This window comes from Euprymna scolopes, chromosome 28 (genome assembly GCF_053919585.1).
Source record: "Euprymna scolopes isolate OS-2025 chromosome 28, ASM5391958v1, whole genome shotgun sequence".
In the NCBI taxonomy this organism is placed as follows: Eukaryota; Metazoa; Mollusca; class Cephalopoda; order Sepiida; family Sepiolidae; genus Euprymna; species Euprymna scolopes.
Window position 1 is genome coordinate 100,167,445 of NC_136509.1, and position 17,759 is coordinate 100,185,203.

Here is a 17,759-nt window from a genome sequence, read left to right on the forward strand (position 1 = left end):
TTAGTTGTTTTTTTTTCCCCCCGAAAATTTGGCTGCAAAATGATCAAAGTTCCAACGATTTTGCCTTGGCAGTCTCTAGCAAACTATTCAGCCAATTTTGGGCCGAAACATTTAGAATTTTACATAAACGGTATTCAGATATGCAGCAAGCTTTTGAATCAGATTTTGGGCTAAAATTCGGCTGTCAAGAGGTCAAAGTTTACTGAGTTGACCTTTGCAGACACTACCTAACTCCTCCACAAATTTGGGGTCTAAACACTTGAAATTTTAGATGTAGGTTACCTGGACATGAGTCAAACTTTTTAATATATATATATATATATATATATATATACATATATATATATATACATATATATATATATATATACATATATATATATATATATATATATGCACATAAAGTTATGAACAATGCATAAGGCGCGGAGCAAAGCCGGGATGAACTGCTAGTATATATATATATATATATATATATATATATATATATATATATATATATATATATATAGAGAGAGAGAGAGAGAGAGAGAGATAGATAGATAGATAGATAGATGCGTGTTTGTCTGTCCATAGGTATAAAGAATGATTGTTGTTTAATCATAATTATCAAACTACTTCTAAAATATTTAAGGATTGCTATTCTCTGCGGAATAATAACTAAAAGAGAGTCAACTAGAGTTTATACTATGTTGAAAACTTCCGCTCGTTTGAACACTCCAGATCGTATTCACCCGAATTCGGAATTTAATTCCCTTCATTCTCGTGGCAATTGCTTAACAGTCTCAGCAAAGGGAGAAAAGGTTGTTATATGGCTGGGTTCGAATTTCATGACCGGCAGGAATTGTCACACCCTATGCTGATGATTGCGTGAGCATAAAAAACTAATATCTGTAGGTATAAAGAATAATTATTGCTTAATTATATATATATTTTATCATTTTATTATTTTATGTATCTGCATACATTTTTATGCATCCAATTTCATTTTTTACTTCGATATGTAAGTAGCGCTTGGTAGTAAGTTTTGAAAATATGTATGGCAAGTAAGCTACACAGAATTTTCCGCGTTTCGTCCCTCTTTCCTATATATATATATATATATTTATATATATATATATATATGTATGTATATATATACATATATGTACATATATATATATATACATATATTTATATTAATAAAAACGAAAGGATGTAGTGTTTACCTGATATACACAATGGTAAACTTCAAACTAATATACACAACAGTATTTATATATAGAAAATGTAATCCCAACCGAATTTAAAAAAAGCTCAATACGCAATAGAGAGTAGAGCTTATTATATGAGAAAGAAAATTAAAACTGTAACTTGAACTTTACAATCCAAATTTATTGTTCGACTGAATACTCCAAAAAACAATTTACAAAATCCTTATTGCGCGGAGTTTCAAAGAATACTATTCTTATTATTATTCTCATCAGAGGACATAAAGAAATCAGCAAATTATATTTGTAGCAATGCTAGCATTTGCTAGTTAAGACATTAAGTGAAAAAATATTAGATATGTAAAAAACTAATATGAAAACAAACCGCGCATAATATTTCAGCTTGGATAAAACTCCTCTCGAGTTGATCCCAAATGCAAAATAGTTCTTTAGATAGAATGTTTTCCAAAATAAGTCCAGCGTGGTGATGCATATAATCCGATTGGAAAGTTTTCAAAAATCCGATTGGAAAGTTTTCAAAATAGCGGAAATAATGAAAGTTGTGTTTTTCTGCAGTGCAGTAGTCCAAAGAGAAGTCTGTCCCTAGTTTAATAAGAAGAGAGAAATCCAAAATAAGAATCTTCACCATCGGCTTAAAATACATACATATATGTCTATAATATAAAGCTGAATGTGTGTGTGTATGTGTGTGGTCACGAATAGGCTCCTATATGGTTGACTATTTAAAAAAAACTGATTACATATAATGATAGAAGACGTATCGAGACACAGGAATGGGTATGTTTGAACTGGCAGAACCGTGCTTCATTAAAATTGTGAGGTGTGCGTTCGCGCCTGGTCCACAAAGTCTGGAAATAAAAAATTTAAAAATTAAAAAAACACATTTACAAATGTTTTTGATATAGATGTACATAATAATACTTTGATAAGTATGTTTTAACTTAAATAGGGATGGTATAATAAAATTGTGGGGTCTGAGTTCGCGCCTGGCCTCCATAGAATGGAAATAGGCACACACTTTAATAAAGACTTTTCATATCTTCTGCGTAAGTATACTTTGATACTTATGTTTCAGTTTGAAGAAATATGGTATAATAAAATTATGGGGTGTTCGTTCGCGCCTGATCTCCATAGAATGGAAATATGTCACAAAGTCTAACAAGGATTTTTAATATAGATCCACAGAATATTATGATAAGTGTTTCAATGTGAACAGGTATGGTATAATAACTAATGGCGTTCATCTATTTCATTTTTACTTTCATCATATTTTGCTTTGGTTTTGATACCCCCAAATTGGAAGCTATCTCTTTACAACCCTTCCTTTTCATAACCTATCATACTTTCATAAATCAGAGTCCATTTTCTGTAGGCTGTTTTTAAACCCAGTCAACGACGGGTACTTTTGCTAGTATATATATATATATATATATACATATATATATATACATATATTTATGCATATATATACATATATATGCATGTATATATACATATATATATACATGTATATACATATACAGTAGCGTCCAAAACTAAGGGACAACATTTTAAAGCCCTAATGTTTGTAAGAAATAATAACTGTGAAAAGCTGAAATTTCGACAACTGGTACTCATTATCATCCATAATAACATACAGAAAATTTGAATCGTTTGCAAAACATAGAAAAAGAATTATAACAAATATTCATTCTCAAAATAGGAACGTGCAAAAATAAGGGACAAAATTGAGAAAAACAATGTAAACAGTATGCTATATTCAAATTTTTTTTATTTCCTTTAAAGAATAAGTCTTACTTAGTCATTTGTAAACGTTGCATCAGCAGAAACCATGGCTAAACACCAAAAACTTTATTACTCTGTGAGACAAGCTATTGTGAAGCTACACAAGGAAAAGAACACGGTTTCTCTGAAAGCTCTCTAAGAGTAATTTCAGAGAAAGTGAAACGTTCCAAGAGTGTTGTAGGCAGGGTTGTTAAATCCTACGATGATACTGGCAAAATAGTTAATGCTTTTAAAACCGGCAGACCCCACAAAACTTCGGCAAGAGAACTGTTTTAAGTCTTGCATAGAAATTAAAAGAGTTATGAATAGTATCTCATGTGTTAATGTGTCAAGACTGTTAATAAACGACTGCAAGAAATAAGGCTGTTTAATCGAATCCCAGGGAAGAAACGACTTATTAGTTGGAGAAATAAGAAGCAGAGATTAGAGTTTGCAAACAGATATGTGATGTGAACATATAGAAAATTGGGCAAAAGTATTTTTCAATGATGAAAGCAAGTTTTATTAATTTGGAAATAGTGAAACACAATGTAAAGATATGTATTAGTGAAAGATTAAGTTAAAATTGTACTAAGAAAACTGTCATGTTTGGGGACGCAAGCGCCAAGACATTTGGAATGTTTTCTAGCCAAGGTACTACGCCTTTCGTCCGGTTGCAAACTCGTGTAAACTCGCAGATCTATAAAAACATTGTTCAAGATCATGTTGTGCCAATCATACAGAATTCAGGTTTCGATATGGCTACTATTATGCAAGATAATTCCCCATATCACAAGGCAAAGATGGTTATGAGTTACCTTAGCCAGCAAGATTTCGAAATTATAGAATGTCCACCGCAAAGTCCTGACTTAAATCCAATTGAAAATCTTTGGAAGACCTTAAGAGTGAAAGCGTTGGAAAGAAATCCTACAAACACGGAAGTTTTGTGGGCGAAACTTCAAGAAGAATGGTCTAACATAAGTATCGATGATTGTCAAGAACTAATTCGTTCTTGTGGTCGAAGATGTGCAGCGGTCATTCAGAGCAAATACTCTTTTACTAAATGTTGATTGTACATATATTTTTATTGCTTTTTTGGCTCTTTACATTGTTTTTCTCAATTTTGTCCCTTACTTTTGGGCATTCCTTTTTTGAAAACAAATGAACAATTCTTATCATTCTTTTTCTATCCTTTGCAAACGATCCAAATTTTAGTATGTTATTATGGATGAGTACCAGTTGTAAAAATTTCAGCTTTTCACAGTTATTATTTCTAACTAATACTAGGTTTTAAAATGTTGTCCCTTAGTTTTGGACGCCACCGTGTATATACATATATTTATACATATTTATATACATATATACGTACATATATATATGTGTACATATATATATACATATATATGCATATATATGTACATACATATGTGTACATATATATACATATATATACACATTTATATATATATACACATATATATACGAATATATATGTATACACATATATATGTATGCATATATATACACATATATGTGTATACATGTATGCACACACATATATATACATATATAGACACATATATATACACATATATACATACACATATATATACGTACACACATATATTTAAACATACACACAAATATATATATATGTGTGTGTGTGTGTGTGTGTGTGTGCATATGTGTGTGTGTGTGTGTATAAAACTGTAAACAGTCTTATTTTACTGCCGGCATCCTTAATCAACCTCGTGTGCTATCCGATTGTCTCCTGCATCAGATGTTCCAAGCTTTACCATGCACTAAAAATCGAATTTTATAAAAGACACAAGAAAAAACCAAAACAAACAAACAAACAAACAAACAAACAAAAAAACAGAAAAAATTGGCAAAAAAAAAAAATCTGAAATCCTTTTCGTTTTTTTTTTTTTTTTTTTTTTTTTACATTTCTGGTTCACTTATCTCGGCCATTTTGTTGTTTTGTTTCTTCGCTGGAAATGAAACCAATGAAAAAAATAGATACGAGTCAATCTTATCTCGCCACTTTTCTGTTTTCAAAAATGGTCCTGAAGCTCATTAAATATTTTGAGGAAGGTACGACTACAAATAGATCAGCTTCAAATCTATCTTATTCTAATGGAAGATGTGTACACAAAACTCGGAATATCCATTCATTCATTTTCTATGAACCATATTATTCCTCGAGTCGCTTTTGGACTTGATAGATTGTTATTCCTATGTTTAAAGGGTGGAACGATTAAATTCTCCTGATAGATTCCATTTCCGTTTGATGAAAATCGTCCTTATTTATTGCAGACCAACTTCTTATTGGCCAGTTGTATACAAATCCCAAGAGCGATAGGAGCCTTTTACCATGTCTGAAAGTAGCGCAATGTTCAACGAGCGAGATCGGAGATATGCTGCTGTACAACTCATGTTCTCTACCGATCCAACTTATGATAACAGGACCATTGCCAGCACTCTCAAAATACATCGCTGGATTGTCAAGAATACCAAAGACGTGGCCAATGTGATGAAGAGAAAATTTCCGGACCTATTATGGCCTTTGATGTTTCAAGCGAAGGCCACATCATACTACCTCTCATCTTCGAAGTCAGCTTAAAATCAACAGCACATTGTACCTGGGTGTGCTGAAGAGTATGGTGGTCATTTGGTGCAATCAGCTGGCCACTGACTAACCCTAGGTATGGTAGCCGGATTCGGCGCCGGACCACAAGTCTAAAGAGACACAGGCTTGGCTTCAGAAGGAGTTCTACGACTTTGCATCTTTCTCTCACTGGCCTTCCCTCCTCCCCCGACCTAAACCCACTGGACTGCTTCATTTGGTCATACGTCAAGAACATCACCAACATGACCTCCCACAACACCAAAACCAGCCTGATTACCGCCATTCGCCGGGTATTCGCTGAGCTCCTGTCCGCACTCCTGGAAAAGGCATGCTCCCAGTTCCAGACCCGTATCGAGGCGGTGACTGAGGCTGAAGGCGGCTACATTGAATAGATGGAAGCTCTACTACATAATCAAGTTATCTGAATTGATTTTTCAATAAAAGTTTAAAATAAAGTTGTAGTCGTGTTTTCTCTAGGGCGACACTTTTATTGTTCCACCTTGTAACAATTTCATTTCCATGAGTTCATTTCCATTTCCTATTCAATCATATAAATGTCAGTGAATAAGATTCGAGAAGAAACAAGTGATCTAAACAGTCGATTGTTTGAATCCTAATCAAATACATAGCCACAATCTAATCATTTCATGTGATTGATTAATGTGTTATATATCTATGTGACGCTTTTCAATAAAATCCTTTCTTGACAAAGTTTTAAAAATTTAACGAAATACCAATAAACGCTCGTCATAAATTGTTCTCATAAGTAATCAGAAATTATTTAATTTTTTTATCCTCTGGTATTATTTATCATTTAACTGACAATGCATGTATCTAGTAATACCTTAGTGTTCTTCAATTGATAGGTTTTTATTCATGAGTTAAAAAAAAATTTCCATTATTTTATTCAACCACAGCAAACAGGTGTCAATCAATAATATTTGGGAAGAAACGGGTGACGGAAAAGGATGCATAAGAGTCAAGTACGAACTAAGACGGAAAATTGTTTCCACATTTTAGTAGGAGCTACTCAGCGCGCTTATCCTGTCTTGATAGAGTTAAAATCCAACTTCGTAATCTAGTAGGTAACGCCTTTTTCTCTTCTCTGCAACCTTTTTCCCACAGAAGAGACGTTGCGAGCCTGTCTATGCTTTATCATTATTTTCATGGCAAGTGCTCGTCTGAGCTTCAATCAACGGTGCCCCTTTGCAGGACTTTCACAAAATCACTTGACCAGCTACAACCACTATCAATAATTTTCCCCACTCTCTATTTGCGCCTAAATCTAAACGCAGATTCCATGAACAAAGTTTCTTCCTAGAACTGCTCGCCTGTGGAACACTGTTCCGCTGGCCTGCTTCCTGACCAACTACAATATTGTAGCTTTCAAGTCCAATGTAAACAAGTTCTTGTTGAGCCGTCCCTTTAAATAATCAAATTCTACCAAACTTACACCATTAACGATTACAACACGACCACTTTACATTCATTAATCCTTATTCTTGTGTGGTGTTCATGCCTCAATACGTGGTGACTTCCGTGTGAGAGAAAAGTCAATTGTTTGAATGCAAATTAATGTAAGAGTCACATTTAAATACTGTTACATTTTTCCGATGCTTGATTTGTTCAATAACCTCGTCTCGTCTTCCTACCACCATTACAAAGTAGTTTATTTCTTCTTTGTACAGAAAACCCCAGAGAATGTTTACGAACTCATTGGACGGAAGTTGGCAGTCTTCCACCCGAACCTTATGTCTTAACCTTCATAAAAACCGACAAGAATTTGTTTTTCTAAATAGTTACAACTAGCGAGGGATAGGGCGCCTGACTTTGTCCAGTCGTAAAATACGCTTAAACATAATATTTTTATTTGTCTAGATTTCGTATATATTATTAAAGAGTCGTGATTTCAAAAGAAAAATAAAGTACTTGGATGCCATCAGCTAGAATCAAAGACATACTGTAACATTCAAAGCTGGTGACGTTACCACTGTGCTAATGCCGTTTTTGATGTTATTTTTTCATTGGCGCCAAATTCATTTGAACTGTGCAAACAGAAAATAAGAGCTGAAGATAAATCTGGAGAATATAGTGGGTTTGGAAGCAATTACATTGAGGACATTATCGAAGCTACTGCAAAGAAAGTGGGCTCCCTCTACCGTGCTAGAAAATTACTCACACCAGAGAGTATCCTATATCTTTACAAAGCAACAATTTGCATGGATCCTTCACTTGTTCTTTTATTCAGATGTATATAAGTTTAAAAATAAATAAAGGAAAAATTTAAAATTTAAATGGCTTTGCGGCGTCCCGGGCAACACCATATAGGTACAGTTAGTAATGATACTAAGATTATCTTTCGTACAAAAGTGTTTGTCTTTGGCATTGTAGACACTAAGTGATCTTAACCTCCATTAGCGCCATCTTTTAAATGTAATATCACAGACGGCACTTATATTTTTGTAAGTAAATAAACTCGGTATAAACAGATTCGAAATACTCTTAATTGTGATTTGATTTTCTGGTGCATATCAAAACGTACAGATTTGATTCGCATCCAACAAAAAAAAAAAAATATGCACAAACGAAACTTTAAAACTAATAGTCTCTAATTATTAATTTATTTATTTATTTATAGCGGATTATTTTCCTCATCTGTATAGTTGTTGTTGTTGCTCTTTGGGGCCCGTGGCGCAGTGGATAGAGGCATTGGAAATAGGACATTCCTACTAGGTTACGATTTTTGAACTCTGTTAAGGCAGGATAATGTGTTTTTAGCAACTCCTGCCCAGATGTGGTAATAGTACTCCCTCCTTGGACATACCTGGCTCTTATACAGCTATAGAATTGCACCAGTAGTGAGGTATCTACTTGAGCGGAAAGAAAAACAATTAAAATTTTTGTTTTTTTATTTGCAAACTGTTATCTTCATGTTCATAGTTGTTGTTGTATTTCGGCCAACTATTCCTTCGGCCTTCGTAAGGAACCAGTGTGTCAACGTGATTATAACCTTAATAAATTCCTACATATTTATGTACCAGAATTGCTTCAATTAAACTACTACTCGCTTTTATATTTACTTCTTTTATATACAAATAAATACACATTGGACTTTATTATAAAGTGGAGTATTCTGTGAGTGGCATTTCTTGTAAACGAGAAACCTTTTACATATACTTCAAGTAGAGAGTTTTGTTCTAGTTTTGGATTTATTGTTTTTTTTTTTTTCTTTTTTAAATGGTTGTGGCGTGGAAATTGAAATATGAGTTTTCGATAACAAAAAAAAAAAATAATTATTGATTTGTTTATCAATTGATTATTTTTTCCTTTCATTTGCTTATAACCTTGTCTGGGCAACCACTCAGAATAAGAGCGACTCTTCTCCATCTGTCAAAACACAACTTATTTTGCAACATTTATATATATGTATTTTTTTCGGTGTCATTTTCATGCCTGTCATCTTGTTTGTGTTGCCAGCGATTTACAAAAGATTCAACCGTTCGATTTACAAAAGATCGAATGTATAACACTGTCAAAGACAGAAAGACAACTTGAGCTTCATTGAGTCGTTTATTTACAACTAGCCGACACGTGTATCGGCGTTGCCCGAGAAATTAGAATAACTGATGAATTCGCTGCCGCAAACTGTTGAATGTTATTACTACTAGAAATGATAAAAAAAATAACACAAACAATAAAAGGTTACGCTGACAGAGCAGCAAATTTACCATATTTATATGTGACCTTAATTTTGTGGATTGGACACTGTTACTTATTGCATAACTTCTATGAATGATCGTAGAATGTGATTTAGGAGATCAATGATGACGACTAGGAAGAGAGTATGACTCAAGACGAACTCCGAGAGAAGTCATTAAACACACATAATAAACTTAATAATGTTATTGTTTGCATGACAGACAATTGACATGAATACAACTAAATTAGGAAATCTGTAAGAAAAATGTAATAGCGTAGCAACTATTGTTATAATACAACAACAACAGCAACAACAACAACAATAATAATAATAATAATAATAATGATAATAATAATAATAATAATAATAATAATAATAATAACTAGCGGGACCTATGGAAATTCCACAGGGGACTCATTCATACGTAATATATTGATGTTGGCATTGTGTAGATGTTCAGCGTAAATGGAGAAGTGAAGCCCGGTCGTAAAGTACGCTTAAATATGATATTTTAATTCTTGCAGATTTCGTATATATTTTTATAGAGTTAATGTTATATCGATTTTTATATATAATAAAGCTGCAATTTCAAAAATAAAAAAAAATATATCCATATGACTTTAGTTCATCAGTTTGAATCGAAACTGAAATAAAAACTTTTATATCAAATCGTTACGTTTGCTTAAGGAAATGATATAGATATACCGCGTATCCTGTCGTATAAATCAACCGTCAGATTAGACGAGGTACAACATTGGAGCAAATTCTAATAAATTTATCATAAATCGGTTGTCTAAGAGAACTACCATATCACGCAACCAAGCTTGTTTAGCCTAGGCTAGTGATTGCAACGCCTGGTATCTTATGAAATGTTGGTTTTAAAGGTGATTTTTTTACGTTAAGGGTCGTCTTATACGCCGAAAAAAGGTATATATATATATATATATATATATATATATATATATATATATATATATAAATAAATATATATATATATATATATATATATATATATATATATATATATAAAACTTGAATTCCTTCAGCCATAATCGAAACCGAACCAAAACGTATCAAGAATTCTTGAGAAAATCTATTATACATATGAAAGTGAACGTGTGTGTGTGTGTGTGTGTGTGTGTGTGTGTGTATCTATGTAAATTTTTTTTACGCAATAACTCTCTCACTTTTCAGTCTATAAACTCGAAATTTGATATACAGGGTACTGAGATTTGGAAACATATTTGTAATCCGTTTTCGGCCAGAAATTTGGCTGTTAAGAGGTCAGATTTCAGCGATTTGACCTTTGACAACTCTACCAAACTCCTCCGACAATTTTAGGTCTAAACACTTAATATTTTAGATATAAGTTCTTTGGACATGGATCTAACTTAATAACTTGATTTGATCCCAAAACAATAATTTTTAAGGGGTCATAATAGAGGTCAAAGTTAAAAATATTGACCGCTTTATTTTGCTCAACATACACCTCCAAACACCCGGACAACACACTACTTATAGGACGGAGCACACGATAGTTCTAAACAATCTAAGTGAAAGTAATATTTTGTGGAACTAACTGGGTTCGAACTTAGGACATTCAAATCGTCAGTCCATGACGTTTACCACTTGACCACCGTCATCTACCATAAACCAAATAAAATAAAAACTGGACACTGATGCGACAACAGAACATGCTATTACAAACTAAGCGTGATCGACCAAACATTTTGAAAATCAAAAGATCAGACAATATGTAGTGTTATTTCAACTGAAGTACGACAGACTAAAGCAAATGCTATTTAAATAGATGAATGACAGACAATCTTTTCTAGAGACGTGGGATGATGTAATTCAAATAAAATGTTTTCTCAGAAAATAAATTAAATCTGCGTTGTCATGGAGATTTCATGAGAAAGAAAAAGGCATCACATATTGAATCCTTCAGTCTTCAATGGTCGAAACAAAACACTGACCTTTTGTTGTGTTTTCTGCGAACTTTGCAATTCCTGTTCATTGTTTAGCGTCTATTTAAAGACTTTATTTTAGCGCTATTGCAGAGGAGAAGAAATTTTGGTGTGAGAATTCAATTAGCAAACGCTGGAATTGGAAGATCAAAAAGAACGAAATTATGTTTAATTCTTTTGTTTTAATTTCATGTATTTTTTTAATATAAAATCAAAGTATTGTTTGAAAGCCAAAAAAAAAAATTAAAAAAAAAAAAAATAAAATAAAATGAAACTTGAGGATTTTTAAATTTTTTTATTTGGTAGCGAATTTTTTTGTTGTTTGTTTTTATTTCTCCCCATCCTCCAATCAAAATAATTATAAAATTAATAGAAATCCACTTTTTATAAGAACGGAGAAAATGAAATTCAAAACAAAAAAAAAAATTGAAGATCAGATACGTGCGATATTTTTTTTTTATATATTTTTTTAAATAAACGTTCATTAACTAATCCTGTCTTGACAGAGTTCAAAATAGACTTCGTAGCTTAGTGAGGGATGCCCTTTTCTCTTCCCTGCAACATCTTTCCCGCTGAAGAGATGTTACAAGCCTGTCTCTGCTTTATCGTAATTTTCATGGCAAGTGCTCGTCTGAGCTTCAATTTATGTTCCCCCCTCGCCAAACTTTCCCAAAAAACACTCGTCTAGCCAAAATCACTATCAGTAATTTCCCACACTCTTTATCTGTGTTTAAACCTAAACGTAGATTCCATGAACAAAGTTTCTTTCTTAGAACTGCACGCCTGTGGAACTCTCTTCCGTTTGCTTGCTTTTCAGCTGACTACAATTTGATTGTCTTCAAGTCCAACGTAAACAAGTTCTTGAGGGACCGCCCCCCTTAGTAATCCAATTTACAAAATCTCCACTACTTATGATTACTACGCTATAATCCAATAACTAATGTATACCTATTAACTCTTATCCTCGAGTGGCTTCCGATAAGGGATTTGATAAGTGGTGACTTCTTTTTTAAAAAAAGATAAAGTTTCTAATATTCGGCTTATAACAAAGCCATCATGAGGATTTTTTTCTAGAAACTACATTTTTATCTTTTATTTTTCGTTACTTGCCATTATATAGTTTAGTGCAGTCTCTACCTTGCATGCTATGAATTTTTATTTAAGAATGAAAAATATCGCACGTGTCTGATCTTCTAACTGCCATGATTTGAATTTAATTTTCTCCGTTCTTCTAAAATGTGGATTTTACACATGCGAGCATAATGGAGCGTTCACCCACTGGCCAAGACAATTCGACATCTATCTTCAACAAATAGACACTCCACCAAACCACACCATAGAAATTAAGACAAAAAAAAATAAAGAAAAAAAATGTATTGTCTAGAAAAAAAATCCTAATAAGGGTTTTGTTATAAGCCGAAAATTAGAAACTTTGAATAAATGAATGTTTATTTACAATTTAAAAAAAAATCGCCCATATCTGATCTTCTAACCGTCATGTTTCGAACAAAATAATTATATTATTAATAAACCTTTCAAAGAAAAAGTAAGAACACTTTGTAAAGAATAAAAGAAATAAACAAGAAAAAATGAATTATAATCGTTCAAAGATTTCATAATTTGAATTTTTCCGCGAGAAAAAGGGCACAATATAGAAACAAAACACACATGTGTTAGGGTTAGGGTTAGGTGCTAGGGTTAGGGATTAGGGTTTAGGGTTAGGGTTTAGGGTTAGGGTTAAGGTTGGGGTTAGGGTTAGGGTTTAGGGTTTAGGTTTAGGGTTTTGGCTTTAGGGGTTAGGGGTTAGGGTTAGGGTTTAAGGTTAGGGTTAGAGTTTAAGGTTTAGGGTTAAGGTTAGGGTTAGGGTTTTGAATAATAGAAGTAAACACATTAAAATACGATCCTGGGCTTTAGTGAAAGAGGGAGAATTCTTTAAAGTGAGAAACCCCCTTTCAAGGTAAACTTTCCAATTCTACCAAGGTGACAATGATAACACTTGTTTCCTATTCCTTAATCTCTCTCCCCATTTCTTTGTTTCAGGTCTATAAAGCACTCACTGCACATTTATCACCCACGCCCAATGTAAGTATCTCCATTCCGGACCTTTCAAGACTTACAGCAAAATCCCGCCCCTTCACTAGAAATGCTTGGAAATGCTCTGCTCTGGGATTTTTTTTTTCATCAAACCGTTTGTCGTCAGAATTTCTGCTCCACGCCTTGTTTCCTCGACTATGCTGCCCAGTTCTCCTATCCATGGTGTACAGTTATAAATCTAATCCCTATCATAGTAGCGCCTTACGTTTCAGTAACAATATACCTAGATTTGAATGAGCAAAGGAAATGAAAAAAAAATAATTAATACCTTCCAGCAAACTCATGAATACCAAAGTTTTTTTCTAATACTCTTTAGGGTTTTAGACTTAAATCCAACCTGTAAAATGAATGACTCTCTCCTTAAAGAAATTCCTTTTCTTCTTTCTTTTTTTATTTATCTTTATTTTTTTTTGTAATCTCCTTATAATTGCATTTTACCCCTGATCTAAAGTAAAAGACTTTTATCGAATCTGTTTCTGAAAAAAATGCCTGAATTATTCTACCATTCCAGAAAGAAGCTCATAGTATCAGCGTTGGCTTCTCTCGGGGTTTTTCTTGGGACCTACTCTCTTCCTGATCGTCATGATTGTTCTCCCAAATCACATTCTACGATCAGTCATAGACATTTATGCAGACGACAATACCATCCATGACAACACTTTAAAGGCCAACAATGACCAAGATCTTTCTCTTTTCTGATCTTCACCACGTGGTGCAATGGGGAAAAAGGTGGTTAATGAATCTAAAGCCAAAATTCTTTCTTTTAATCAATACCGCTCTGATTCCCATCTGATTTCAATTTAAATGAATGACTCTCGTCTTGGGGAAGCGCCATGTTTTGACAAACTTCTGGGACTGACCTTTACTCTTGATCTAAAATGGAACACATACATAAAATCTGTTGCCAAGATAGCTGGGAAAATGATTCGATCATTCTATCAGCTGTGAAAGGTATCTCCCTCACAAAGCAATCAAAAGAGCCAAATTTGCACTAATTGGGAGTACTGTTGGGGAGGAATTGCTCAGAACACATTTTACTCCTTGAGTAATGATTTCCAAATCTGATGAGCTACTTCTTTCTCATGGCTAATTGGAATATTCATTTTGACCAGCTGGATTTTATTTTATATAAAAAAAGTCTTTCTACTGATTTTACATTACCTAAAATTCTGCGTCTACAAAGGAATATTGTTGTTTACTCTGGATACTTCAATGAAAATAATTGGATTTTATCTTCAATGTGTGAACTTTCAACCAATCTAGAACCTGATAACATCATCATTTTCTATTCAAGGATTTCACTTCTAATCGGATACAAAGAGCATATATCCTTATTTTGTTTCAACCATTGCTTTCTTTCTCTCTCACCCTCTCTCTCTCCCTCTCTCTCTTTCTCTCTCTCTCTCTCTCTGTCCCTTAAAAAGTTTTAATCTTTAATACATTTTCTGTCTGTGTGCTGCAATAGTAAAATTATTTTTAATATTTTGAGAATGACTTTTTTTCTGAGGAAGTGAGCCAACATCGAAACCCCAGGGATTAAGGAAATTACTTTAAATGCTTGTATTTTTTGTTCAAACAATAAATTTTTGTTTTGAAAATTATGTTTTCTGAAATATAAAAACTAAATTTTATATATATACATATACTTCCGGTTATAAAACAGATGAGTATCGGCTGAAGAGAGCTTGATATGGGATCTAAAATGGTCCCCTATTATCAGGTTTAAAACCGACGGTACCGAAGACTTATCTCATCTAACATTCTGTAAATAAAACATAAATTCTCTTTTTCTCTCTCCCTATATATATATATATATATATATATATATATATATATATATATATATATATATATATACACACTAGCATTTCAGCCCGGCGTTGCCCAGGTGTTTGAAGGTGTATGTTGAGCAAAAAAAAAAAAAGCGGTCAATGTTTTTTAAATTTTACATATAATAACCCATTAACATGTATTGTTTTGGGCTCAACTCAAGTTATTAAGTTAGATCCATGCCCAGGGAACCTATATCTAAAATTTCAAGTGTTTAGGCCCAAAATTGGCGGGGGAGTTTTGTAGAGTTCTCAAAGGTCAAATCGTTGAACTTTGACCCCTTAACAGCCAAATTTCTGGCCGAAAACCGATCACAAAGATTTCCCCAAATCTCAGTATCCTGTATATCAAATTTCGAGTCTGTAGACTTCAAATTGACAGAGTTATTGCATAGGAAAATGTACACACACAGACACACACACAGACACGTTCACTTTTATATATATATATATATATATATATATATATATATATATATATATATATATATATAGTGTTATAATGGAATAATTCCAGGAGGAAATCCGGGTATGAGAGCTCAATGTGGTAAACAGAGCAATAACATAAAAAATGTAATTGTCTAGTTTAGATGCTTGAAAATACCATAAGGTTGAAATAAATTATTGCATCGACAATTATGTACCTATTTACTATGCCTCCCCACGGGACAGAGTTAGACACCAGGGTCGTTTTTTAACGTGGAGAAAAGGTACAAAAATAAAAATTGTCTCAGTCGTGAAGGATTTCTCCTCCACCGAAAGAGAACAAGAAATAGAAGTGCAGCATCTGAAGAACAGATACTACACTTTGATCTTGTCCCGAAGGCCAACAATTATGTAAGTTCCGTGTTATATATATATATATATATATATATATATATATATATATATATATATATATATATATATATATATATATATCAGGTTGACTTCTTGCGGTTTTTAACTTTTAAATTCAGATGGACATATCTCGGCTCAAACTAAAAAAAATTATTGATCAAAATAATAACCATCAGAATCAACACAAAAGAAAGTTATTTATCCTCGTAATAAAAATCTAGTGTTCTAATGGCGATGAAGTTGCTGGGGGCGTTTTTGATATCGCTAAGGTGTTTGAAGCATTTCTCACGCAGAAAGTTGTCAAGATGCTTTAAAAAGTGACAGTCAGTAGATTAGAGGTCTGGAAAGTATGGCGGATAAGTCAGAGTTTCCTAGCCCAATTCATTGAACTTTTGCAGGGTTGGTTTAGTAACGTGCGGTCGGGCATTGTCGTACAGGAGAATTGGACCTTTCCTGTTGACCAATGCTGGGTGTTGTTGTCGAAGTTTTGATGCATTTCATCCATTTGTTGACAGTACTCCCCCCCCGTAATTGTTTCGCCTGCATTCAAAAACTGTAATGGATGACACTAGTCGCAGACAACCAAACAGTCAGCATGACCTTCTTTTGGTGCAACTCTGGCTTCGAGAAGTGTCATGGAGCTTCATTGGCGACTAACTACTTTTTTTCAAGGTGGTCACCACTTATCAAGGCCCGGAAGCCACTCGGGTATATGGGTTATTGCGTGTACAGTACGTTAGTGTTTAGATTTGATAAAGTGTCTTACTTAAGGGAGCGGTTTATCAGGAATTTGTTTATGTTGGACTTGAAGACATCCAGGTGTAGTCAGGTGGGAAACAGGCCAATGGAACAGAGTTTCACAGGACGTGCACTTCTAAGAAAGAAGCTTTGTTCATGGAATCTACGTTTTGGTTTTGGCACAGATAAAGAGTAGAGAAAATGTTTGACAGTGGTTTCAGCTAGACGGGTGTTTTTTGTGGGAAGAGAGGTTGCAGAAAAGAGAAAAGGGCACCTCCCCACTAAGCGACGAAGCCTATTTTGTACTCTGTCAAGGCAGGATAGGCTGTTTTTAGCAGCTGCTGCCCAGATGTGGCAGCAGTACTTTTGGGCGTAGTTGGCTTTTATACAGATAGAGAATTGCATCAGCAGTGAGATATCTTCTGGAGCGGTAGAAGGATCCTACTATTTTTCCAGCGACCTTGGTAACAGACTTGATGTACGTGTTCTATTTCAGGTCAGGATAAAGGTCAAGCTCAGAAGCTTATCAAAACATGGGGCTTGAGCATCGCCAGTTGTCGTAAAGGACCCACTTTTGATCACGTCATAACCTGGTCGAGAAATAGGTCGTTCTCGTTGCGTAAAAGAAGAGAATATGATACTTTATAACGGCCTTTCTTTTGCTTGTCGTTTAATTCGTGAGGCACCCATTTATCAAGTGTTTTTGTATTTCCAGCTTTTTCAAGTAGTTGAAAGGCGTCGTATACGTTACGTCTAATTCAGAAACAAGTGCTCGAACAGTTGTGCGTGGATTGATTTGACTAAGGCTCTTAATTAATCGTTGTCAACATCCGATGGCTGACCACTACGCTCATCATCTTCAATACTCGTCGCCGCCACGGAATTTCTTAAACCACCATCATGCTCTGCGTTCCGTAGTGGTTCTTGGGTCAAACGCTTTGTTGATATTGCAAGCTGTTTCATCAACTTTTCGGCCTAGCTTGAACT